Source organism: Callorhinus ursinus, unplaced genomic scaffold, assembly GCF_003265705.2.
Source record: "Callorhinus ursinus isolate GAN/ISIS: 27379988/994484 unplaced genomic scaffold, GSC_fseal_2.0 scaffold1, whole genome shotgun sequence".
NCBI lineage: Eukaryota > Metazoa > Chordata > Mammalia > Carnivora > Otariidae > Callorhinus > Callorhinus ursinus.
The window spans coordinates 34,155,659-34,182,791 of NW_027397063.1; positions in this window are offsets into that span (position 1 = coordinate 34,155,659).

Below are 27,133 nucleotides of genomic sequence, written 5' to 3' on the forward strand. Positions count from 1 at the left end.
GAAAATAAGTGAATGTACTGAGACAGAAAATGAACATGATCTATTTGGAGACCCAAAATCACTGAGGCTCTGAAATCACTGAATATGGAGTTTTAATCCCATCAACTCTAAACATTGTTTATATAATTCATAGTACTTCAAGGTCATGAGTTATTTTATCTAGAAGAAACAATTGCCTTGCTGACAAGGGAAGTCAATTTTTCTTTGAATTTCAGTTTTGCTGGTTAACATATAGTGCAATATTGGTTTCTGGAGTAGAATTCAGTGATTCATCAATTACATAACAATAGCCAGTGCTCATCACAACAAGTGCCCTCCTTAATACCCATCACCCATTCAGCCCATTCCCCCCACCCACCTCCCTCCATCAACCCTCAGTTTGTTCTCTATCGTTAAGAGTTACTTATGGCTTGTTTCCCTCTCTCCTTTTTTTCCTTTCTCTCTTCCCATATGTTCAGCAGTTTTCTTTCTTAAATTCCACGTATGGGTGAGATCATATGGTATTTGTCTTTCTCTGACTGACTTTGCTTAGCATGATACATTCTACCTCCATCCACATTGTTGCAAATAGCAAGATTTCATTCTTTTTGATGGATGAATAATATTCCATTGTGTATATATATATATATATATATATACCACATCTTCTTTATCCATTCATCAGTCAATGGACATTTGGGCTTTCTCCATATTTTGGCTATTGTTGATAATGCTATTAGCATGTACCCCTTCAAATCTGTATTTTTTGTATCTTTGGGTAAATACCTAGTAGTGCAATTGCTGGATCATAGGGTAGTTCTATTTTTAACTTTTTGAGGAACCTCCAGACTGTTCCCCAGAGTGGCTGCATCAGTTTGCATTCCCACCAATGGTGTAAGAGGGTTCCCCTCTTTCTGCATCTTTGACAATACCTGTTGTTTCTTGTGTTGTTAATTTTAGCCATTCTGACAGGTGTGAGGTGATATCTTATTGTAGTTTTGATTTGTATTTCCCTTATGATGAGTGATGCTGAGCATCTTTTCATGTATCTGTTAGCCATTTGGATGTCTTCTTTGGAAAAGTGTCCATTCATGTCTTCTGCCCATTTCTTACCTGGATTATTTGTTTTTTGGGTGTTGAATTTGGTAAGTTCTTTATAGACTTTGGATACTAGCCCTTTATCAAATATGTCATTTACAAATATCTTTTCCCATTGCATAGTCTGCCTTTTAGTTTTGTTGATTGTTTCCTTGTCTGTGCAGAAGTTTTTTATCTTGATGAAGTCCCAGCAGTTCATTTTTGCTTTTGTTTCCCTTGCCTCTGGAGATGTGTCTACTAAGAAGTTGTTGCAACTGAGGTCAAAGAGGTTTCTGCCTGTGTTGTCCTCTAGGGTTTTGATGGTTTCCTGTCTCACATTTAGGTCTTTCATCCATTTTGAATTTTTTGTGTGTGTATCATATAAGAAAGTGGTCCAGTTTCATTCTTCTGCATGTTGCTATCCAGTTTTCCCAACACCATTTGTTGAAAAGATTGTTTTTCCATCAGATATACTTTCCTACTTTGTGGAAGATTAGTTGATTATATAGTTGTGGATCTATTTCTGGGTTCTCTGTTCTGTTCCATTGATCTATGTGTCTGTTTTTGTGCCAGTACCATACTGTATTGATGATTACAGCTTTGTAATACAGCTTGAAGTCCAGAATTGTGATGCCTCCAGTTTAGTTTTTCTTTTTCAGGATTGCTTTGGCTATTCATGGTCCTTTGTGGTTCCATACACATTTTAGGATTGTTTGTTCTAGCCCTTTGAAAAACGATGGTGATATTTTGATAGGGTTTGAATTAAATGTGTAGATTGCTTTGGGTAGTATAGACATTTTAACAATACTTGTTCTTCCAATCCATGAGCATGGAATGCTCTTCCATTTCTTTGTGTCCTCTTCAATTTCTTTCATAAGTGTTCTGTAGTTTTCAGAGTATAGGTCTTTTACTTCTTTAGTTGGACTTACTCCTAAGTACCTTATTGTTTTTGGTATAATTGCAGATGGGATAGATTCCTTGATTTCTTTTTCTGCTGCTTCCTTATTGGTGTATAAAAATGCAACAGATTTCTGCACATTGATTTTATATCCTACAACTGTGCTGAATTCATATATGAGTTCTAGCAATATTTTTGGTGGAGTCTTTCGGGTTTTCTACATAGAGTATCATCTCATCTGCAAATACTGAATGTTTGACTTCTTTGCCAATTTGGATGCATTTTATTTCTTTTTGTTGTCTGATTGAAGAGGCTAAGATTTCCAGTATTATGTAAAGTAGTAATGGCGAGAGTGGACATCTTTGTCTTGTTCTTGACCATAGGGAAAGGCTCTCAGTTTTTCCCCATTGAGGATAATAGTAGCTATGAGTCTTTCAAATATGGCCTTTATGATGTTGAGATATGTTCCATCTATCCCTATTTTGTTGAGGGTTTTTATTAGGAAAGGATACTGTATTTTGTCAAATTCTTTTTCTGCATCTATTGAGAGGATCATATAGTTTTTATCCTTTCTTTTATTAATGTGGTGTATAACATTGATTGATTTGCTAATACTGAACCACCCCTGCAGCCCAGGAATAAATCCCACTCGATTGTGGTGAATGATTCTTTTAATGTCCTGTTGAATTCGATTTGCTGGTATTTTATTGAGAATTTTGGCATCCATGTTCTTCAGAGATACTGGACTCTAATTCCCTTTCTATTGGGGTCTTTTTCTGGTTTTGGAATCAAGATAATGCTAGCCTTGTAGAATGAATTTGGAAGTTTTCCTTCTGTTTCTATTTTTTGGGACAGTTTGAGAAGAATAGGTTTTAACTCTTTTTTTTTTTAAAGATTTTATTTATTTATTTGAGAGAGAGAGAGAGAGCGCACAAGCAGGGGGAAGGGCAGAGAGAGAGGGAGAATCAGGCTCCCCAGTGAGCAGGGAGCCAGACGTGGGGCCTGAGCCAAAGGCAGACCTTAAACGACTGAGCCACCCAGGGGCCCCAGTTTTAACTCTTCTTTAAATGTCTGGTAGAATTGTCCAGGGAAGCCATCCAGCCTAAGACTTTTATTTGCTGGGAGATTTTTGATTACTGATTCAATTTCTTTGCTGGTTATGGGTCTGTTCAAATTTTCTATTTCTTCCTGTTTCAGTTTTGATAGTTTGTAAGTTTCTAGGAATTTGTCCATTTCTTCCTGGTTGCCCAGTTTGTTGGCATATAATTTTTCATAGTATTCTCTTATAATTGTATTTCTGTGGTGTTGGTTGTGATCTCGCCTCTTTCATTTATGATTTTATCTATCTGGGTCTTTTCTCTTTGCTTTTTGATAAGTCTGGCTAGGGGGTTATCAGTTTTATTCTTTTGAAGAACCAGTTCTTAGTTTCATTAATCTGTTCTACTGGTTTTCTTTGTTTTTATAGCATTTATTTCTGCTTTAATCTTTATTATTTCCCTCCTCTCTGGATTCAGGCTTTATTTGCTGTTCCTTTTCTAACTCCTTTAAGTGTAAGGTTAGGTTTTGCATTTGATACTTTTCATGCTTCTTGAGGTAGGCCTTTACTGCAAAATACTTCTCTCTTAGGACTGCCTTTGCTGCATCCCAAAGGTTTTGGGCTGTCATGCTTTCATTTTCTTTTGCTTCCATATACTTTTTTAAAATTATTCTTTAATTTCCTGGTTAACCCATTCATTCTTTAGTACAATGTTCTTTAACTTCCACTTGAGGTCTTTCCAAATTTTTTCTTGTGCTTTACTTCGTTTCATAGCATTGTGGTCTGAAAACATGCACGGTATGATTTTGATCTTTTTGTACTTGTTGAGGGCTGATTTGTGACCCAGTATGTGGTCTGTTCTGACGAATGTTCCATGTGCACTTGAGAAGAATTTGTATTTTGCTGTTTTAGGATGAAATGCTCTGAATATATCTGTTAAGTCCATCCGGTCCAGTGTGTCATTCAAACCTATTGTTTCCTTGTTGATTTTCTGCTTAGATGATCTGTCCGTTGCTGTAAGTGGGGTGTTAAAGTCTTCTACTATTATTGTACTATTATCAGTGAGTTTCTTTGTGCTTATTATTAATTGATATATATATTTGGGTGCTCCCAAGTTGGGGGCATAAATATTTATAATTGTTAGATATTCTTGGTGGATAGACCCCTTAATTATCATATAATGCCCTTCTTCCTCTTTTGTTACAGTCTTTGTCTTAAAATCTAGTGTGTCTGATATACGTATGGCTACTCTGGCTTTCTTTTGACCACCATTAGCATGCTAGGTGGTTCTCCATCACCTCAATTTCAATCTGCAGGTGTCTTTAGGTCTAGTCTCTTATAGGCAGCATAATCAATGGGTCTTTTTTTTTTTTTTAATCCTTTCCGATACCCTATGTCTTTGATTGGCCCATTTAGTCCATTTACATTCAGAGTGATTATCGAAAGGTATGAATTTAGTGTCATTGTGTTACCTGTAGAGTTGGTGTCTCTGGTGACGTTCTCTGTTCCTTTCTAGTCTTTATTGCTTTTGGTCTTTTTTCTCTCCACTCAAAGAGTCCCCCTTAAAATCTCTTGCAGGGCTGGTTTAGTTGTCACAAACTCCTTTAGTTTTTGTTTGTGTGGAAAACTCTTTATCTCTCCTTCTATTCTGAATGACAGCCTTGCTGGATAAAGATTTCTTGGCTGCATATTTTTCCCATTCAGTACATTGAGTATTTCCTTCCCCTCCTTTCTGGCCTGCCAACTCTCTGTGGGCAGATCCACTGTGCATCAGATCTGTCTTCCCTTGTAGGTTAAGGACATTTTTTCCCTTGCTGCTTTCAGGATTCTTTCCTTGTCTGTGTATTTTGTGAATTTTAGGATGATATGCCTTTGTGATGGTCAGCTTTTGTTGAATTTAATGGGAGTTCTTGTGCTTCCTGGATTTTAAGGCCTGTGTCCTTCCCCAGATTAGGGAAGTTTTCTGCGAAAATTTGTTCAAATAAACCTTCTGCCCCTTTATCTCTCTCTTCATCTTCTCAGACTCCTGTGATACAAATGTTATTACGTTTTAATAAGTAGTTGAGTTCCCTAAGTCTACCTTCGTGGTCCTTTAAGGAAAGGACCTTTCTTAAGGAAAATCAAATTAAATGCAATATTCACATTTTTATTTTGTATGCTCATAGGCACCCAGCTACTCACAGCATCCATTTTCCTCTCTTTGCTCCTTGATCTTTTGATGGTGTCTGGCAAATGAAAGCACTGGAGCCTTTGATTGGGAGACTGTTAAAGAGGCTTGAGAACTATTATTTTTGAATCTTTGGGGGGCTGGTGCTGGGGCACACTCAGTTTATTACCTTGAAGTCCATGATCTCACGCTAGGGAGATTGTCATTGTCTCCACAGTGTCTTTAGTCATTTCCCACGTGATTCAGCAAATGCCTGACTGCTCTTTTGCTCTTCTCTTATTTGTCTTTTTTTGCTCCTAGATAGGATTCCCAGGTTCACAATAGGATTTGGTTAAAGGTAGTAAGTGCTGTTCTATCTGGCCTATGCAGTCCTTTCTCTGCTTTTGGCACATTGTTGGGTAAACAAATGTCCTAATCTAATTTATATTGACAGGCTTTTGTAAAAGTGTTCTTCTCTGGAGCCACCATAGGAACATAGAATTTGCTTTCTTGTCTAGATACTACCCAAATGACTTGCTTATGCAAAGCCATCCTGCCTCTTTCCTTCTTGACCTTCCTGCCTGCAATCTTTTCAGATCAGTGGGTTGCCTTTCTTATTAGCTCTGTGAGAAATGGGGAGGTGAGTACAGTAATAATCTTCTGTCCTCTTCATTCATGAGCATTTCTCTTTCTTTTCTGTGCATTTTAATTCCTCTAGTAACCCAGCCATAACCATAGTCAGTACTCTTTCCTAGATGTCTGTGTTCCTCTCTTTCATCTTTTCCTTAGGCGATAACTGCTTATCAAATTCTTGCTGGATTTTCTTTCAAGCTCTCAATACTGAATCTGGCTCTATAATAAATCTGAGTAGGTATCTTCTTAAAGAAATTCCATCATAAGTGATAAGTTCATTCAACTCAACACTCTTTTAAGATTCTTCAGGGGTCTTAAGAATAGGCTTCACCTATATGCTAGCTGTAACAGGTTCTTTTTGTTCCGAATGGGGCTCACCAGTTCTAAGCTCATTGTAGCTAGATGTTGGGATGCATTTCCTTAAATATGAAACCTGAATCACTCCTCCGAAGCTCATGGCAGAATAGGCTGTTGCTGGCTTACTCACCCCCCAGCAACTCTTCCCCAGATAACCATTTGCAAAATCTCTGAGAAATTGATTATAGGAGAGTTCCAACTTTGGAAAGACCCATGATCTCCATTTCTGTGTGTCACAGAGACAAATACTAGGGCACATACAGGGATTGGCAGAAAGAGGTGTGTGGACAACAAATTTTGTTGTCCTCAGCAACTCAATTTAAAAAAACTTCTGAAAACTCTTTAGAGACCATGCTTGGTAATTATACTAGAATTCTTCTTCCTTGGATATAGCCTAGCAGTGAGTTGGTCTTGCCAAAGTTTATGCTGAGCTTCACCCTTTATTGACTTCTTTTCTTATATTTAAGTGTGTGCTGTCAAAGTGTGTGCTATCTCTACATTCATTATTTCTAAACCAACATGAGAAAATAAGCAGGAACAGAGGGACCTCTTGACTATAAAAATATGTTTGTGTGGGTAGGGTGTAGTTAGAGTTGATGGCGCTAAAAGGGGTGCTGGTGTTTTAAGATGTACCTGAGATTTGTTTTAATCAGGTAGAGTAAGACACATAGACAAAGAAATGTCTTTCATGATGAAAGAAGTTTTTATACTCACCAGTTTCTAGAAACAGGAAGCATGGCATGCCATGCTGGGTCACACAGGGCAACACCAGGGCTGGTCAAAGGCAGAGGGAGCAGAAGGCAATGTGGGCAAAATTCATTCCTCCAAGAGCCCTGCTTCCTTTTATTGGAGGAATGTTAGAAACTAAAATCTGAGAGCGATTCTTTTTCTTTCTGAAATTGTCTTGCATTGACTTACATGTCTTATATTGACTAAGATTTCTAGAAGACTGATAGGGAATAAGTGAGGTAGGGGAAGCAAGTTTAGGATTGGCTAGTTTGAATAATTTTGGTGGGTTCAGGGAAATAAGGGCTTTCTCTAGTTGTCTGGTACCTCTCCCTGGAGTAGATGGATAATGGCCCTGAATACAAGAACTAGTTAAAGAGGTTAGTTGTGGGGTCTGAGCTTTGGATTTGTTGGTTTGCATATGAAAAGCATGCTCCCAGGCATGGGAGCTGTCTCTAGAAAATTGGCTAACCTTGGAAAGGACAGTCTCTTCTATTGTCATGCAAGATGTCAAAACATCAGAGAAAAAGACATGTTCAGTACAGTTGGTAATGTTTAAAAAACAACACCAACAAAACACAACCTGATTTGTAGCACTTGCCAAATTCCATAGGTGCTTGTGCAAGGCTATTACTTAATGTAATCTGTTTTTAAGGACAGCTTCTCTGACAGACATGGCTATGCAGGAGTGCTTTGATAAGGGAGCAATTAGAGCTAAAATGATACATAGGGGGTCATGATGGCACCTGAGGCTCACCTTGGTGCTGGGAAAGGATTTCAATCATGATCCATTTAGTATTTTCCTCCCTGTGCTCACTTTTATCCCCTGTGCAAATGATTAGTGCATTTACAGTAATGTTGCCTAAAATGGATTAGAGAATTGAGCATGGAATTAGAAATTTTCTTAAGAATTTGAGGAAATAAAGAAGAGTTTGTGGAGAATTTTATTTCACCAGCTTTAAGTAAGAAAATAAAACAAAAGAAGATGCCTGGGTGGCTTAGCTGGTTAAATGTCTGCCTTCAGCTCAGGTCATGATCTCAGGGTCCTGGGATCTAGCTCTGTGTCTGGCTCCCAGCTCAGTGGGGAGCCCTCCTCTCCCTCTCCCTCTACCATTCCCTCCCGCTCAGTCTCTCTCTCTCTCTCTCAAAATAAATAAATAAAATCTTAAAAAAAAAGAAAACAAAACAAAAATTCTCTTCTGAACTATCTTTAAGCCATGAAATTTAGAATTTAAAAAAAAATAAAAACTTACCTTTAATAATTCATGTTTTAAAATATATGTGTGAGTGGAAACTTTAATATTTTCACAAATTCATGTTTCAGAAACTAATGTTTCTTTAAAAAAATTAATGTAGAAGAAAAATAGGAAGGTTAATTTTCTCATAAAGTAATCTTTCCCTAATGTTGGGAGGTAATTCTCCATGGCTTTCTTACATTTCTATGCATCTTTTGAGCAGAGCTACTAACTGCCTTTCTTCTCTTTTTTCCAGAATAGTTGTGCAGAAAATAGACTTGGAAGATAGAGATAGTGTCCCTACTGGAACGACATTTGGCCAAGCTTACTGTCCATTAAAAAAAAATTCAAGTTCCCTGAGCTTAGGGTTCCTCTTCTGTAGTGTAGCCCACTGTTTATAGGCATCTGTCTGGCCCTCTTTGTGTCATCTTGTGGGAATTAAAGCTCAGGGAATTGCTGCAAATGCTGACTCTGCTTATTACTATTCCTGTGAGAAACTATCCTTCGCCTCTGATCCAGGAGTCTCATGTCTGCTACCAGTCTTCATGAAACTGGCAGATTGACCTGTTAGCTTGCAAGCAGGGTATGAGTTCAGACCCTCCACAGTTTTTGACACCTAGAGAAACTTGTGCACATTTGTACCAGGGTGCATTATAAGAATATTCAGAATAGAATTGCTTGTGATATCCAAAAACTGGAACTAAACCAAATGTGTACCAATATTGGAATAGATAAATACATTTTATACATTTATATGATGAAATCGTACACAGTGTATACATAAGTGAACAAACTACAACTCTATGTAGCAATGTGGATTAATTATGTAAGCATAATGTTGAAAAAAAAGAAGCCAGAGTCACAAGATAATACATACATCCTGATCAAAACAGGCACAAGTAAACTGTATTTTTAGATATAAATACATCGGTGGTAATGGTATAAAGAAAATGAAGAGATATTATAGTAAAAGTCATGATAGTTATCTCAGATGGGGAGAGAGGAGTATATTAAAGAAGAAACTCATGGGGGATATCTATAGGGCTGTCAGCACTTACTCTATGTCTGACCCAAGTGGTAGATACATGGGTGTTTGCTTTATATTTATTCACCATACTATGTATTTGCATTTAATGTACTTTTTGTGAGTATGGTATTTCATAACCAGAGTGGTTAGAATTACTTTAGAAACAATTCCTTCATCTATTATTCTTTGGATGATATAACCCAATGATTCTGTTCACTGTAAAGAATGTAAATAGAGAAAAAAGTGAACTTTATAATAAAGATTAATTAAGCCTTTCTAGTCAATAACCACCAGGTTTTTAATGCTTTGTTGAATAAGTTTCCTTGAAAATGTTACTTTTACAAATATGCCAGACTATTAAAATGGGAATCAAAGTTTGTTTTGAGATTGATTCTTATATGCTTCACTTTTGAGAGTCAGTACTATCAACACATACATAAGGAATACATCTCTTTGAAGTGCTGTACAGAAGGTGATAGGGTGATATTACTTATTTTCAAGAATATACCATTAACAAAATAAGTACTTGGAATTATTGATGCTATGTGTTATGCTTTTGAAAGAACATAAAGTATATGGTCATTTGATAAAATACATACATTTTCTGGTTAAGAAAAATTTTGTTTTTCTACTCCTTTATGTTCATTTCAGTGTATTAAATATTAATCTTTCTTTGATCTGCCAACATATGCATGTCTAGGCATCCTCTTTGCTGATCAAAGTATTCCTATTTATTAAAAGAAAATACAGGAAATGTGCTGTTCCCAATCTTAACTATTTTTAAAGATTTTATTTATTTATTTATTTATTTTAGAGAAAGCAAGAGGGAGAGAGCAGGAGAGAGAGAGAGAGAGAGAGCCAGGGGAGGGGCAGAGAGAGAATCTCAAGCAGATTCCCTGCTGAGCGGGGAGCCCGACGTAGGGCCTGATCCCAGGACCCTGACATCACGACCTGAACCAAATCAAGAGTCAAATGCTCAACTGACTGAGCTACCCAGGCACCCCTTAGATATTTTTAAAGGAATAAAAAAAGTTTTAAGGTTTTCCTGATTTGTCAATAAGTTTTAAAAAAGAATAATAGAAATAATAATTATGAGAATGATTTAGCTGTGTAGTATGTTGAGTGGCTGAAACATTAGCACTTTCTTCATATTTTACACAGTTTGAAATTCTTTCATCTTATAGCTGCCGGCAATTATATTACAGTTTCAGAGATCAGTTGTAAAAGGTACTCTAGTGATGAGGAAATGAATGCCAAGCAAAAGAAGGGACTAAGACAAGGCCACAGAATGAACAGTAAGATTCAACATGAGGAAGTCAAGATTCAAGCCCAAGTTTGAAGCTCTTTTCTCAATTGAATCACAAGCCCCCACCCCCAAACCAAAGCCAGCAATACTTCAGGAAATTCTTCCATGACACCTGCTCCCTTCTTCCTCAAGCCCCAGCTTGTCTCCTTACACTTTTCCACTCAAGTTGAATTCACAACTTGATAGGATGCGTATGAGGGAGAGAGAAGAATGAAAGATTTCTGCAGCCCTGTGGGTTGATTTTTTATTAGCATAAATATAAGCAACCAGGATAACAGAGGACTGAGCAGCAGATGGCTGATAAGATCCCCTCTTGTTCAGTATATTCAGAAATGGAATTAATTTTTAATACCACATATTAGCTATCTTCTAATACATAGGTAGTCTCCTTGAAGTCCCTTCCAGTAAGCACAGATGCTGCTGATGGAATAAATGGAAGTCAGCCTGATCTAATAGAAAGTGTTTTTCCATCTTTTCCTGGGATAGCCATTTTAGTCTGAATTTTACTGGCAATATACTTATGAGACACTCAATAACTGTTAGCTCTACTAGGGTATGGCTGAGTGAATGGATCATGGCATAGTAGGGAAAGCACTGGACTGGAAGTCAGAGAAATTGAAATCAGGTTTTTTTACTTTTTTGGAGCAGATGGTGGAGTAAAAACAAAACGTTGTCTGTTTTGGTTTCAGTTTATTCATTTGTGTAAACAAGCAAATAAATGAATCGGATGATTTCTAAGATACCGTTAGCTAGCTCTGTTTCTCAGACACGGTGAATGGTTAAATACCACTCCTTATCTTCAACTATTCCAAGTAAAAAGAGAATAACTGTATTTTTAATTTAATGACTTAAAGTATATTCTTCAATTTCCAAAGGCCAGTTACCCGACATTTTTATTCCATAGAATAAAATAGGTACAATGTAGAGAACCCTTAGTATGTTTTAGGTACTATATTAATGACTTAACAAATTCTATTTTATTTAATCCTTTATGAATTTGTTATTATTATCATGATTTTTTTAGATGATGGGACTCAGGGTTTGGGAATTTGAGTAACTTGGCTGAGTCCCAGAAGCTGCTCCTGATTGGTAAGACATGACATCAGCTCATTTCTATATTGCTTCAGAGTCTGTGCTCATAATCACTGTACCTTAATGGAACACAGTAATAACAGGATCATCAAGGGGAATCACTGGGTTAAGATGGGAGGGTGTAAATTGTTTTATTTCAGAGGTAATATATAGTTATATTCTTGATAGGCAAAATTAAAACAGCACATGGCAAATGTGAAATTTCCTCCTTACCTACCTTTTCATTCCCACTCTTCTCCCCAACAGCATAATTGCTCTCTATAGTGTAGTGTGTGGAGACATGCTATTTTACTGACTGAAAAGAAACACAAGAGGGGGGAGGGGGTCTGAGGTAATATAATGTGCTAAGTTACCCAGATGTGTTCATTTTGTCAAAACATATCAGGCCTTTATGACTTGTATACTTTTCTGTAGGCATGTGATATTTCAGTTAAAAGCATGTCTGAGCTTCTTTCACAGTGTATAAGAACAGGGGTGGCACCCCCCCAATTGGCCAGGTCCTCTTCAGGGACCCAGAGGTGATCCTTCTGGATCAGCCTTTTGGGGAAGAATTCCTCCATGCCCTCATCCACGCAGGCACTGAGCCCATTCTGTATGCATGTAATATTTCAGTTAAAGCATGTCAAGGAAAATACCATGATACTGAACTGCTAGTTGTCCAAAACCTCCCTTTTGGGAAATTATGGAAAAAAACTTATGAAAATTGAGTTGCAAAAACAACTTTCTCTCTTTGTTCCTTGAGGATTAATGATTCTATATTGTAATTTCTGGAATCCACTTTGGTTATACCATTTGTTGGGAGCCTCCTACATAATTGGCATGCTCTACTTAATGTATTTCTCCATTCGAGGCTGCTCACACTCTTAGAAGAATGACTAATCAAATTGTGCTTAATTTTTAATCCCAATTGAGCTCAAACCTCAAATTTTCACAATTGGTCTTCAAAGGGGGAATACCTTTTCCCTATTTATCTGGTTTCCATGAGAAAGATATCTCCTAAAGAAGTCTTATCAATCTCCATGAAATTCTGAGTTGGCAACTTTTGGTATGTGGAGCCTAGCACCTTCCACGTCCCTGTCTCTTAGGAGGCCGGCATGCCTGTGGAGAGCGCCTGTCCACAGTTGCCTTTGGCCATGGAAATACTTAAAGTTTTTGCTTACCAACATCCATTCTTCTTCTCTGGGCGAAATTTCCTGGTAGGGCCATTTTATTAGTTCTGACCCCTGGGTTGAGATTGAAAGTGGTGTGATTCACTTTTGGAGCAGAACACGTGACTGCCAGAAAGAGAAACTTTCAGGGCCCTGTCTTATTTTTCTGCAGTGGCAACCAGCAAATTTTGAGATAGTGGTTGTTCTTCAGTCTGGGTCCCAGAGACAGAACCAGAATATAGAACAGAGTCTCAGCTGCCCTACGATGGACATAGTAAATGAGAAAGAAATGTGCTTTTGTGGCTTCAAGCCAATGAGATTTGGGAATCATTTGATACTGCAGCATAACCTAGGCTCTTCTAAACTATAGCCAGGACTTAAACTTAGTAACTGAGACTCTGCTGCAGGCATGAGGAAAGTCATTCAGTACTGCCTGTATCTGGAAGGGTAAACCTAATTCTCAGGTTTAGCCTTCAGAAATTCCCTTCATTAAAGGCTATATTCTCTTCTCCCCAACAGCATAATTGCTGTTGGGGAGAAGAGAAGCCTCTCATTTATCTTGTTCTTTTGCCTAAGCAATTGGTTTAGAACTTGTATAGGGAAGAGAAACATTATTTGCTGGACCTCCTTCTTCATAATTCCATCAGCATAGTGAAGGGTGCCAAGTGACCTAGAAAGAAACTGAAGAAGAAAGTAAGGATGAGGTCATATGTAGCCCAAAGGGGAATGTTAAAGATTTTGTCTTTAAAGTTTTTAAGGTTTTATTTATTTATTTGACAGAGAGAGACACAGCGAGAGAGGGAACACAAGCGGGGGAGTGGGAGAGGGAGAAGCAGGCTTCCCATGGAGCAGGGAGCCCAATGCGGGGCTCCATCCCAGGACCCTGGGATCATGACCTGAGCCGAAGGCAGACGCTTAACAGCTGAGCCACCCAGGCGCCCCAAAGATTTTGTCTTTAATGTAAAGTCCAGTAGGAAGTCACAGAAGGTTTTAAGCAGACATGTGACAAGATAGGATTTGCAGTTTCCAAGGAACAGCCTGATTGGCATGTAGAGAATGCATCAGAGGGATATGGAAAAACATACAGGAAGACCAGGTAAGAGGACATTGCCGAAAGTCCTAACTAAAAATAATGGTTGCTCAAATGAAAGAAATTATGTGATGGTTAAAATCATGAAATACACGTTTCCTTTCCTCTTATGGTCTGACTGATCTGGGAATATATTTTAGAATATTTAGAGAAATGGAAGTATGGCATAGCCTTCAGGCAAATCTCCAGGAATAGCATAGTAGTAGTATTCTTTCTGTTCTCTCTGTATCTCCTCCCTCTCTCTTTCTCTCTCAGTTCCCCTCACATACAGACATACATACATAAACACACACACTCACACGCTTTTGTATAAGAAATAAAAGAGAGTTTGGATTGTATTTCCTGGTAATAATTTTAAGTGCCCAAATTCTGTATATACTTCAAAGTCAACTGATATCTCCTGTGTCATTTAAGCATTAACGAGGACCACATCACCTCTATTCTTCTGAGAGTGTCTGGGCTCACCCTATGTCACCTCTGGCCCAAATCCCTCTTGGTAACAAGTTATGTCTGTCCAGAGTCCTGCTGTGTTACAAGGTACCCTAACAACAACCTTCCCTGTATTACAAGGAACTCCTATACCACAAGGATTCCCCTGTCACAAGAAGCCGATGACCACAGAAGAAACAACACAGTTATAAGAAAAGGGGACCCCTAACCACAGAGGAAGCCAGTTTTTATAAAGGGATCCCTGACTGCTTATTCAAGCTGGGAATTAGGTCTGTAAATGCCAACTGAAAGGAACCAAATGGCTTGTGGAGGTGAGGTACTGCTGGGTGCCCCTCTCATTTCTGCTCGCTGCATAAAGATTAGCAGTAAGGGAAGAATCTTCTCTTCCAACAGCACATATTTCTGATTCAAAGGCCATATGATCTTCCATGGATATGTGCCTGATGAGATTTTATGCAAAAGGCCAAGATTTTCCTAGCAAGGCAATTTGGGTTTACTTCAACACTCAGATGGGCAATTGATGCACTGAAGTTCTACATCATAGAACATAGGCACCGTGATTTTTGACTGGAAAGATTTCAAAGGGTAGTTTACTGATCTTCCATTGTGGCAATTAAAAACAATTCTCAGTAAGATATTTCTAAAACATTTACTTTGAGCCATGTAAATTCCTGGGGATTTCTAATATTAACTATTTCCTAATCTAAAATTAGAAAAAGTTATAAATAATCTCATCTGATACTGCAGTCTGAGTTTATAAAGGGTGAATTTGGTTTGGGGGTAGGTTTTTAAATAACAATAAAATAGGGGAAACCATTATATATTGAAGCTGCTCCTACTATGAAAGAGAGAGAAGAGAGGGACAAAAAAGACACCCAGTGCATCTATATAATGATTTTCTTCTCTAAGACAAGCATATTTCTTCTCTAAGACAAGCATATGGCTCACTCCGAAGTGTTACCAAATTATTAAATTTCACATTAAAATGAAGGGAGTGTGAACTCTTCCCTGCTTTGCCTCTTCACAATTATCTGTTGACCAATAGATGGTGCTCTGATCTTGATTCTTGTGGAGATTTAATGATGAGCAGATTACAGACTGTAGATCTTTATTGAGTTAAAGGGAGTTTGCCATGACTCATTCATTCATTCATTCATTCTGCCAGTAATTATTAAGCACCCACCATGTGCTAGGACTGTATTAGGTTTCTTTTCACAGTGTAAAGATCACTGGAAAGGAAATAAAAGCTTCACTGTATTTCTTCTCGAGGTGATATTTCAGTTTATATTGCTGTGTAACAAATTCCTTCAAAGCTTAATGACTTACAATAACAACGATTTATTACTTCTCACCATTTGGTCTGTTGGCTGGGTGGTCCCTCTGCTGATTTCTTCTGGGCTTGCTCACTCGGAGCTGCGTTCAGCCTGGGCCAGAAGGTCTGAGATGGTTTAAGTCACCTGTCTGGTCGTTGGTGCTGGCTGTCCTCCAGGGCACCTGTGTTGCCTCCTCATAGACCAGACCTGCTTTCTTATTACATGGCAGCCTCAGAACAGGGCTCCAGGTGGGTGAAGACAGAGCCAAAGCCTATTAAGACCTACGTAGTCTTGTAAGTTGCATTATGTCAGTGTTGCCACCTTCTATTGGTCAAAGCGAGTTCAAGACCAGCCTAGATTCAAGAGGTAAAGGAATAGACTAACTCTTGATAGAAGAATTAATAAGTCACATTGCAAAGGGGCATGCTTCCTGGGATGGGAGGACTTTGTGGTCATATTTTTTGATCTACAAAAAAACAAGTTGAGAAATGAATAATAGTAGAATAGAAATGCTTAGATCCTGTAGTCTCCTGGTAGAAACATGACTGGAGAGGCCTGGACTTGCAGTTTTTAAAAAGGAAAGTGGTATTTTTTTTTTTAAAGATTTTATTTATTTATTTGAGAGAGAGAGAATGAGAGAGAGCACGAGAGGGAAGAGGGCCAGAGGGAGAAGCAGAGTCCCCACTGAGCAGGGGGCCCGATGTGGGACTCAATCCCGGGACTCCAGGATCATGACCTGAGCTGAAGGCAGTCGCTTAACCAACTGAGCCACCCAGGCGCCCTGAAAGTGGTATGTTTTTAAGACAAACTGTCTATTGGATTAATGAGGCCATTTCTTCTGTGGAGAGTAAAAGGTTATATGGATGTGGATCATATATCACACATACTGTGTGGATTTCCTTATTATTCATCTTTTCCATTATTCCTAGATAGTTTTCTTCAGCAGTTGACTAACCTTGGGAGAGTGTGTTAACTCCTAATTGGTACCTCTCCAGAGGGTAGGACGGAGATAATGAAACGAGATAGAACGAAGCAGTTGAGTTGCCCTTGCAAGGCAGTGTGGTGTAGTTTGGTATTTGATGACATTGTATGTGATCAGATAATTAACCTTTCAACAACAGTGTTCAGTAAGCACACAAATATATTTTAGAAGTTAGAGCTTCTTTGGGGGTTATCATTTATTAAATCCCTACTGTGTGTCAAGATCTTTACATATGTTATCTTTAAATGTTTTAACAATCATGAAAAGTGTCAGTTTCTGTTTTACAAATGAGAAAACTGAGGCCTAGGGAAGATGGGTGAATTTCACATAGCCAAATATTAAGTACAGGACAGAATTTAGGTACCTACTCCATATCCATTCTCCTCCTCTCTTTGTGCAATGGAACGTCAGTTTCGCTGGCTGTTGCAATATGCCCAGCCAAAACTACATTTCACAAGCTTCTTTGCATAGCCAATGGAAACTGGCTGATGAAGGGTAGCTGGAAGTTGTTTTGTAGGGCTTTTGAGAAAGCATCTTAAAAAGGAAGCTGATTTGGTTGATATGCACATTTCTGCCATTATTCCTTCCTGCTGCTTGGAACAGGACATGATGCTTAGAGGCCCAGCATCCATAATATAAACATAAGCACGAGCATCCAGACTATTAGGATGGTAGAGCAGAGACCTGGAAGAAGCATGGGCCCCTGAAGAAATTATGGACCTGCTTTATCAGCTCTTAAATGAGACGAAAATAAAACTCCCATCTTGCTTAAGCCAGGGTTATTTCCTACACAGGTAGCTATACTCAGTCCTAACAGTTAAAGACACCAAAACACACAGCCCCCATTGCTTTCTCTCAATTCTTTATTTTTTTAATTTTTATTTAATTTAATTTATTTATTTGAGAGAGAGAATGAGAGATAGAGAGCACAAGAGGGAAGAGGGTCAGAGGGAGAAGCAGACTCCCTGCTGAGCAGGGAGCCCGATGTGGGACTCGATTCCGGGACTAGAGGATCATGACCTGAGCCGAAGGCAGTCGCTTAACCAACTGAGCCACCCAGGCGCCCTCTCAATTCTTTATTTAAAAACAAAATTTAGAAAATTAGTGTCACGAAAGTAATAAAATAATAATGCAGATGCGAGAATGTCCGCAATCACAAGCCTCCACTTCTGCAGAAAATTAGGAAGAACCTTATTTATGTTGAGCTCAGCCCTTGCAAACTGTATCTTTAAGGCTTGCTTCCTTATTCTCCAGTTTTAGTGACTCTGTGGCTTCCGAAGGAACCTGATCCTGCTTCTGTGTCTGAGAATGAGGGTCCCTTGACTTTGCTTGGAGTCTGTGGCACTATGACTTCTATAGTGATCTGACCTTTGTATCCCACATCCTAAAGCAATGCATCTTTTAAATTTCAGCTGCATGAGAATCACAGGGCATATTGGTAAATTAAAAAAAAAATCAGATTTTCAGATCTACCATAGAGATTTTGAGTCAGTTGTTCTGTGGCAGGGCCCAGGAATTTGCATTTTTAGCAAATACTCCACACAGTTCTTAGGTATGTGATTCACAAGTTCCCTTTTGAGAAACCCTGCTGAACCTTCATCCTAACCAGTGCCTCACACTATTATCTGATCTAAACTTGCAATTTTTGGTGTGGAGGTGGGTGGGAGTGTATTTTGGTGTCTTTAATAGTTAGAGATGGAGTGAAGATGTATATATAAGAAAAAAAAACCTCGCTTAAGATAGGGTTTATATTTTCCACTCACATAAGTCCTGCTATGGTATGAATATCAAAGGTGATTCCTAAAATTTAGTAATCCAGGTCAGGGCAATATGACTTATTTTTTTTTACTTATAGGAATTTTCTTTTAAGTATTAAATCTGTACTAATTGCCATGGCTGGCACAAATTGTACCAGATGGATAGGTAAGTCTCCTACTTTTGCAGAGTTCCAAGTTGCCTTTCCTGTTTTTAATTATTAAAGATTAATTTTATTTTGCAGAACATTCACAGAGAATTGCCAATACCTTTCCTCAAAGGACATAATTTAAACTTTAAAAGATCAAAATTTTAATAAAAGTTTGAAATTGTTGCCAGTGTTTTTACAGAAGCCACCAAATGATTTCAACTAATGTTGCATATTAAAGGCAGCCTTTGTGAGAAGGTAAAACCTAGGCCACCCCTGGAAAGAAAATATGTGTCTCTTTCCATAGTGGCCACATAGGCCCTCTTCTGCTTTCAGGGATGGGTTCCAGAACAGTGCAATGGCACGGAATGTGAAAAATGAAAACAACCTCTATGCTTTAAGGCAGAGCTAGACATTTTACAGAACCTGCAATTTTACCTGACTACTCAATCATATATGACTGGTATCTCATACATGCTCTTATGCTCCGTAATTTATTCTTTTCCTTCAGCCAGGTTTAAGTTAAAGTCATTTCTTTTGGGGCACCTGGGTGGCTCAGTCGGTTAAGCGTCTGCCTTCAGCTCAGGTCATGATCTGCGAGTCCCCGGACAGTCTCCCTGCTCAGTGGGGAGTCTGCTTCTCCCTCTGCCCCCCCACCCCCCCACTCATGTGCACTCTCTCTCTCTCTCAAATAAATAAATAAAATCTCTAAAAAAATGCATTTCTTTTGTAATCCTAGCACTGCTCCTGCTGCTATTACTACCTTTACTACATCTCCAACTTTGCCTGCCACTACTGAAATATTCCCTCACCATCAGGTCAGTATTGCAGGCATGCTATGAATGTCATCTCTTTAATAACATGTCTCTCTGCTCCTATGGAAATCGGTGGAAATCTAGGCCTGATGCTGGAACTGTCTTGAAATTTCTGTTCTCTGTCATTCTGTGGATTTTCTTTATTTTTCTCTCAGATTGGATCTTGTCCTCCTAGCTCTCCGTTGCTTCTTTCCTCAGTTCGTTCCTTGTTTTGGTGGAACACAACTTCTAGCAGCATCCTGAAAGAAGGTTGGATGACAGGTAAACTTTTGGAGGCCTTGCGTGTGTGACACCATCTTTACTATCATGCCATCTCTCTCAGTTGCCTGGTTGGCTGGGTGCAGAATTCGAGGCTGAGTGCTTCTTTGTATCTCACTGCTCCCCTCTCTTCCAGCTTCCATTTTAGTATCGAGAAGTCCAAGGCCACTCTAATTTTTGATCACCGTGGGAACTATGATTTTTTTTTGCTCTTAAGACATTTCAAATCTTTTTGTTGTCCCCGGTGATCTGAAACATCTTGGCATGAGTCTATTTTCTCTCTTATGTCAGTCCTTTGATAACATTTTTCAATCCGTTGATTCATTTTTCACAGTTCTGTGAATTTGTCCTGAATTGTTTATTTGGTTATTATTTCCCCCCCTCTTTTGATACATATATACCTTTTGATATTAGATTCTATGGCTTGACTTCTATTTTTTTTTTTTTAATGTTTCCTGCCCTGTCCTATTTGCTATGCTTTCTGCCAGGTTTTCTCAATTGTTTGTTTCATATTTTCTCAATTGTATCTTCCAGCTCTTACGATGCGTATTTAATAACTGCTGTTACACTTTTGCTTTCCAAGAGCTATTTTTTTTTTTTTTTTTTTGGTTTTGTTTTCTGAACGGCTTCGTTTCTCCCTCTTCCCCCAGTAGTGTGGCACAGGCATTCAGGTATCCGATATAGACTTGTATTCCTCCCTTGAAATAAAGTTGCTGATAGGAAGTGACTGCTCAGGCAGGGACTGCATTTCTGATCTCCCCTTGCATCATGCTATTGGAAAGTGAACAACAATAGCGTATATTCTTCTGAGACAAAGAGTTAGGAACGAAGTATGTTTCCTTTGCCATTTCTTTCGTCGTTTGTCACATGAGTAGATAGAACTCTAAGGACAAAAGGAATGGAGAAGTCACAAATGAGGAGGGAGCCAGGAGCCTGGAGTAATTATGTGGAACAGAGCCCTTCCCCTATATCATTACTAATTGGACTCTATATACGTGAGAAATAAATATCTATGATGTTAAGCTATTGAGATGCCAAGGTGTTGTCTCTATTATAGCAGTTAGTGTTACCTTAATTAAGGTTTCATTCTTTTTCTGATTGGTTGATGTAATAACATTTTTTCCTCTGAGAAAATTAATGCTATTTTTAATTTTATTACTCTTTCTCCAGCGTAGTCTTGTTTTTCCTCAGGTTGCTTTTATGGGTGTTTGGTTTGACCACTCTTTGTCATTTGGATGCTTGCCTCAAATATCTTTATTGGCCATTCATATTTAAGAAGAGGGCAACAAAAAAATCCTCCTTGGAAACTGTGTGCATGTGCGGGGGTGCATGGACTGTAGACTTCAGAGTAGAGTAAATTGACTAGAATGTTTCTTTGGGAAATCCTTTAGGAGAGTATTTTCAAGACTTTCTCTTGGATTTGCAAGATTGCCCAGAAAAGGTGCTTTTGACCTCCTGCCTGGATATATAGTCTTCACACGTGGCATTCTGAGAGATAGATTCAGGGGGAGATTGTGGGACCGGAGAATGCTGACATCTCAACATTCAGTTTGGGAACTTGCATTTAAGTCCCCTGTTTTTATTATGGTACCTCTTCCTGCAACTCTACCTGGTGGCCCTTTAGTAGAGACAACCTCAGTTTCACTCTCTGCAGAGTAAATTCGAGTTTGCCAGGGAGAGCAAGGAATGGCTGTCCAGCTTCACAAGTTTGGTGAGGGTCCAAGAGGTCTCTATGTTTTTCAGAAATGACTTTCAAATGATCCTGCAGTTTTTATCATCACTTTTACCCCTGGATCTTCCAAAGGTACTTGGTCCACTAAATCTTGGGTCTTTGGGGAATTCTGTAGCATATATTGGGTCGTTTCTCAGCTTTTTCTACTGCTGGCTTAGAATTCAGCTTTCTCAGATTTGCCAAGTAATTTACCACTCATCCAGTTGCTTTCCAGCTTCCAAAATTGTGTGGTCTTTGTCTCCTTTCCAAAAACTCTTTGCTCATGCATCTTTAGGCCTTTATTAAAAAAAAAAAAAAAACAGTACATTGGGCTTTTAGAAGACAGCAAGGCTCTATAAATGCATTAATTCACCATGTTTATCTGGAAACTTAAAAAAATTTAAATTAAAACCAACTCAATTTCATAATTTCCAAAATAGCAGGACATCTAGAACCTTTCTTCCCCTCTCTTCTGAATTGCTCTGTGACTCCAGAAGATTACTCAAAGGGGCAGCTCTTGCTTATAATTGCTTCAACAAGAGGAAATTGGAAAATTGGCTGATTCACTAGTGAATCATTTGTCTGCTTCCATTTGTTCTGTAGCCGGTGGACAGTGTTTTTCTCGTCAATTGGTTTGGCAGAGCTCACTGCTGTGCTTATGCTTTGTTGGTCCAGTTCCTTGCATGGGTTCTCTGATGGAGCTTAACCTCACTCCTTCAGCCAGGGGTGCTCCGTATTGTCTCTTACAGTTGCATCTTTTTGGCTCATAGTCACGTGCTCAGCTATTGTTTCCAGAGTGTGGCCCGAATTGGCTAAAATGAACAGCCAACCTCAGCTACACATTGTGCCAGAACAAAGCCTCCTGAATAAGCCTGGGTCACCAATTCAGATTCCTTTTCCCTAACAGTGAGTGTTTCTTAGAGGACCCTAGAGTCTTTTTCTGCCAAAGTCCTTCTAGTGACTGTAAGCCTGGACACTGCCTGAGAACTTCCAGCCCGTCACAGGGAAAGCACAGATTTTTCTGATCAGCCGCATTTGTATGACATTTGGAAGGTGAGAGAAAGCCATTATGACTCCTCTTAGCAATCATGGTCAGGTATGTGGGCTTCAGCTGATGTGAGGTCAGGGGCCTCTAATATTACCCTGTGACTGACTCACTTCAGTGCTAGAGGCAGCTCTGATCACTAGCAGCACTAACGGGTACTGTACACTTTCGAGTCCTGAGAGGTAATGAATGCTAGTGGCCGAATTTCCTGGCCTCTCTATTTCTCTGGAGTGTCTGACAGGTTGGAAAGCACCTAACCTCTTGTATTAATTCTCTTTCTGCTTGAAATACTAGAATGACAAGATCATGACTGCTCTTGTACGCATCTTCTCCTGTTCCACATTTTTCTCAGGGTTTTAAGTGCCTCTTGTCTATACTGAGAGAAACATGGTAGCTCTCAGACGGAAGCTTCTCTGTGGGGTGTGGTTTGAGGGCTGGAAGTCAAGCTCCACTGAACCAAGCATGTTGCTCCACACAGACGTGTGAGGGAAATTCAGGAGTCAAATGTAAATTATCTGAGGACTGCCTTTACTTTCCAAAGGGGAGTGGTTAGAGAAAAAATTAACCTCTTTGAGTAAATAATTAAATGAAAACTTCTCTATTCATCCAGAAATCAAACTCACACTGGTAGGTGATATATAAATAATATAGCATCCAGAGCTATAATTCAATGGATCCCCGCCTATCTAATTTAAATCTATTATTGTCCATGCTGTCATCCTATGGAAAAACTAGAAAACATTTATTGGCCTCTTTTCCCCTAAAGAACCTTAATTATTGGCCTTTTTTATGTTGTTATGGGAAAATCCTCCTTTACATTAAGTATACTAACAATTATCTTAGTGACTGAACCATGATTTTCAATTCTGCTTATTTCTGTCTCACTGGAAGTTTAGACCAAAAATCTCTGAAAGAAGGTAATATATAATTCTAGGAGTATAACTTTGTCACATTAGATATCTTTAAAATACATATAACTTTTTAAATTCACTATGTACTGGAAGATATCCATCAAGGTCGGGTAATAGAACTTTTGAGAATAGTCTTTTCAAAGTAGTTTGACGTATACAGAGCATTACTTATTTACAATTATTTTAATGGGACCTGTTGGTAGATTATAAAAGGATCCTCTGACTGACCACAATATATTCTGATCTCAAGTCACGAAAATGTTGTAGTATATAGGCCAGTTGTTGTTCAGTACTTGTAACACATTTTCCCATAGACATATCATTCATTGCGTTTATGTAATATTTATACCCTGCCTATTCCAGAAAATGATTGGAAGAAACGTATGTAACTAAGCGTAATGTAAAATAAAAAAAGTTTAAAATTGAAAGGAGCAGAGATATACACATCTCTTGGTACCCGAGACTTTTTTGAAAGGAGGCAGATTGGTATAGATAAAAGATAAATTAATATCACATAGATCCATGTCCTTATCTTTGTGCTTGTGTGAATTTGATCAAGCTTCTGAATCTATATCTATTAAACGGATTTAAACTGTAACCTGGCCAGTGACTGTGTTCCATGACAAAGCCTTAATGAAAGACTCCTTCTTTTGATCTCCTTGGCATTTCCTCTAGGATCCCTGGCTCAGGAGGAGCAAGGACAATTCTGAAAAGTTCTGCCTCCAGAGCAGCAATCTCTCTACTCCTGTTGTTGCTGGACCAGCTGGACCAGCTTTAACCTCTGCCTGTGCTTGCGCTGAGATCCCCTGAGGTGCCCACCTCTGTGCCACTCACAGAACCTGTTTGTGCTGCTGTCCACCTCCTTTACCCCACTGACTTACTAATTTCTTTTCCACTAGCCAGGAAATCACCTTACCTTGCTATTTTCAACTCTAAAGCTCTTACATCCCAGGTGATGCTGACTTCTTCTAATATCGCACCTTTCTATTTCCCAGAGGACGGAACTTTCGGCAGGCCAGGTCAAGGGATGATGAAGCCTGGTCAGACCTTCCCCTGGAACTACTGGTTCTTCTAAAAATCTCTACCTGCTGCGCCATCTGGACCATTCTCAACTCGGTGCACTTTTCCCTGGTTTAAAGAGTTCTCTCCTGTCTAATACAATTTTACAGAAACTTCCAGGCTTTCATACAAGATCTCATTCCAATTGGAATATAAGTACACCTTCTTTCCCATGGATCATTGGACCTCAACGAAATGCAGGAATGCAGCCTTACATTCAGGTCAGTGTCTGCTAATGAGGTTGGGCTTTCGGGAGGACAAAGTAAACCACGAGGGGGCAGTGTTGCCTAATCTTGCACTGCCGCCTAGTACTCTTGGGGAATGCAGCCCCAAATCTTTTGTTGAATTCAGGTTTAGATAAATTGTGAAGCCTAAATAAGATAATATAATAGCTGCAACTACTGCTTTTTAAATGCCTTCTAAGTGCCAAGTATTTTATATATTATTTCATTTAATTCTCATGTAGCCCAGATAACATGTAGGTTTCTCTGCCCAGTGAGATTTAGAAGGCATTATTTCAAACGTTAGTAATTCCATGACTCCAATCCACAAATTCTGTCAATTTCTCTGTGTTAAATGCCCATGGTTCCCTTTGCTTATGGCTTCTGAAATTGTCCATGCTGCCTCTATTTGCAGAAATCGGTTTAGTTTTTCTATTAAGTTTCCATAGGACATCCATTCTGTTCACACTGAGTCTTTTAGGGTCTACACGAAGGGGTCAGTTTATTGTCTCCCCCCCCAAACTCTTTATTCCCTTCCCCCAAATCTCCAAAGGACCAGTCAAATGCCTCCTTCCCTCTTATAATAACAGAATGAATGTGTTCATTGCTTGAGGTTTTCTTTCATCCAAGTTACTTATTCTTAGACAATGGGAGAGGGAAATCTGAAAGTGAAATCTTGGTGACATAGTTTGTATGTGTGAACTCTTTGTCAATGGAATGTTTATAATTTAGGAACTTCGAGCATATGCAAAAAGGCTCTTCTACTAATCAGAATTTCATAGGGTTGTTCTTTAGCAGTTACATGTGGAGTAGGTTAATTATGAACCAGTGGCAAAAAAAGTTTAGCACACTGAGAAGATATCAGAAATATCTCAAATGAATATTAATGTTTTGAAATGTCCATGTAATTGAAATCAATTTAAATGTAAAAATAATTTGAAGAATGCTAATGCAGTGGCAGAGTCTCCTGCAGATAAATATGTCAAAACACATTAGAATTTCTCTGAGGCTATGGCAGAAAACTGTATTGTGAGTAAGCTACTGGATAGGCAGATCTTTCATTTTTGCTCTGTTAAGCCTATTTCTTTTTGGTTTTCATATTTGCATCTTTAGTCAGAAGATTTTTGCTTTGGCCATGTGGATTTTTCTTGGAAAGGACACCTCTGTTTTAATTTTAACTTTGTTTAAAGTTGACTGGCTTACCTAAATGTCCAGGTTTGGGTTTGGGACTCATAAACTTCAATTTTAAAGTGATTTATAATTTAAAAAATACCTTATTGGGAAAAATATCACATGAGTCCACTTATATGAAGTATCTAAAATAATCAAACTTTTAGAAGTGGAGAGTAGCATGGGGTGGGGGGTGCCTGGGACGGAGGGGCAAAGGGACGTGGGAAGTTGGATGTATGTAAAGTTTTGGTTTTGTGAAATGACTAAGTTCTAGAGATCTGCTGTCCAACATTGTGGCGATGGTTAACAATTCTGTACTGCACACTTTAAAAAATTGTTAAGAGGGTAGATTTCATGTTAAGTGTTCTTACCACAAAACAAAATAAAACCCCCAGAAAACAACAACAACAAAAAGGAGCATGAGAAAACTTTTCAAGATGATAGATACGTTTATTACCTTGACTGCGGTGATGGTTTGTGGGTGTTTATGTCCAAAGTCATCAAATTGTTTATATTAATTACATCTAGTCTTTTTTTTACATACTAGTGATATCTCAATAAAGCTGTTTTAAAAAGAAATATGTATGGTGAGGAAAATATGCTGACACCCTTCTTTTTTTTAAGTTGAGATATGGTTGATATATAACATTATATTAGTTTCAGATGTGTCCATTGCCAAATGATCACTTCAATGAATTTAATTAACATTCATCACCACATTGTTACATTTTTTTCTTGTGATGAGAACTTTTTAAAAATTTATTTATTCTTAAAGATTTTATTTATTTATTTGAGAGAGCGTGAGCAAGAGAGCACAAGCAGGGTGAGGGGCAGAGGGAGAAGCTGACTTCATGTTGAGCAGGGAGCCAGACACCGGACTCAATCCCAGGACCCGGGGATCATGACCTGAGCCGAAGGCAGATGCTTAACCGACTGAGCCACCCAGGCACCCCTATTTAAAAATTTATTGAGGTATAATTGACATAAAGTGCTATATTAGTTTCAGGTATATAACATAGTGATTTGACATTTGTATACATCGTGAAGTGGTCACCACAGTAAGTCTAGTTACCATCTGCCATCCTGCAAAGCTAATGCAGTGTTACTGCCTGTATTCCTCATGCTGTGCCTTACATCCTCATGACTTCTTTTATATCTAGAAGTTTGTACTTAATCAGCTTCACCCATTTTGTTGCCCCCTCCCAACAGGCCTCCCCTGTGGCAACTACCAATCTGTTCTCTTTATCTGTGTGTCTGGGTTTTATTTTGTTTTGTTTGTTTTGTTTTTTAGATTCCACATATGAGTGAAATCATGCAGTATTTGTCTTCCTCTGAGGTATTTCACTTAACTTAGTATCCTCAAGGTCCATGCGTGTTGTTGCAAATGGTAGGATTTCGTTCTTGTTTATGACTGAGCGGCATTCCATTGTGTATATACATAATATCACATCTTCTTAGTCCATTCATCTGTCAGTAGACACTTAGATTTCCACATCTTGGCTATTGTAAATAACACTGCAGTGAACATAGGAGTACATAAATCTT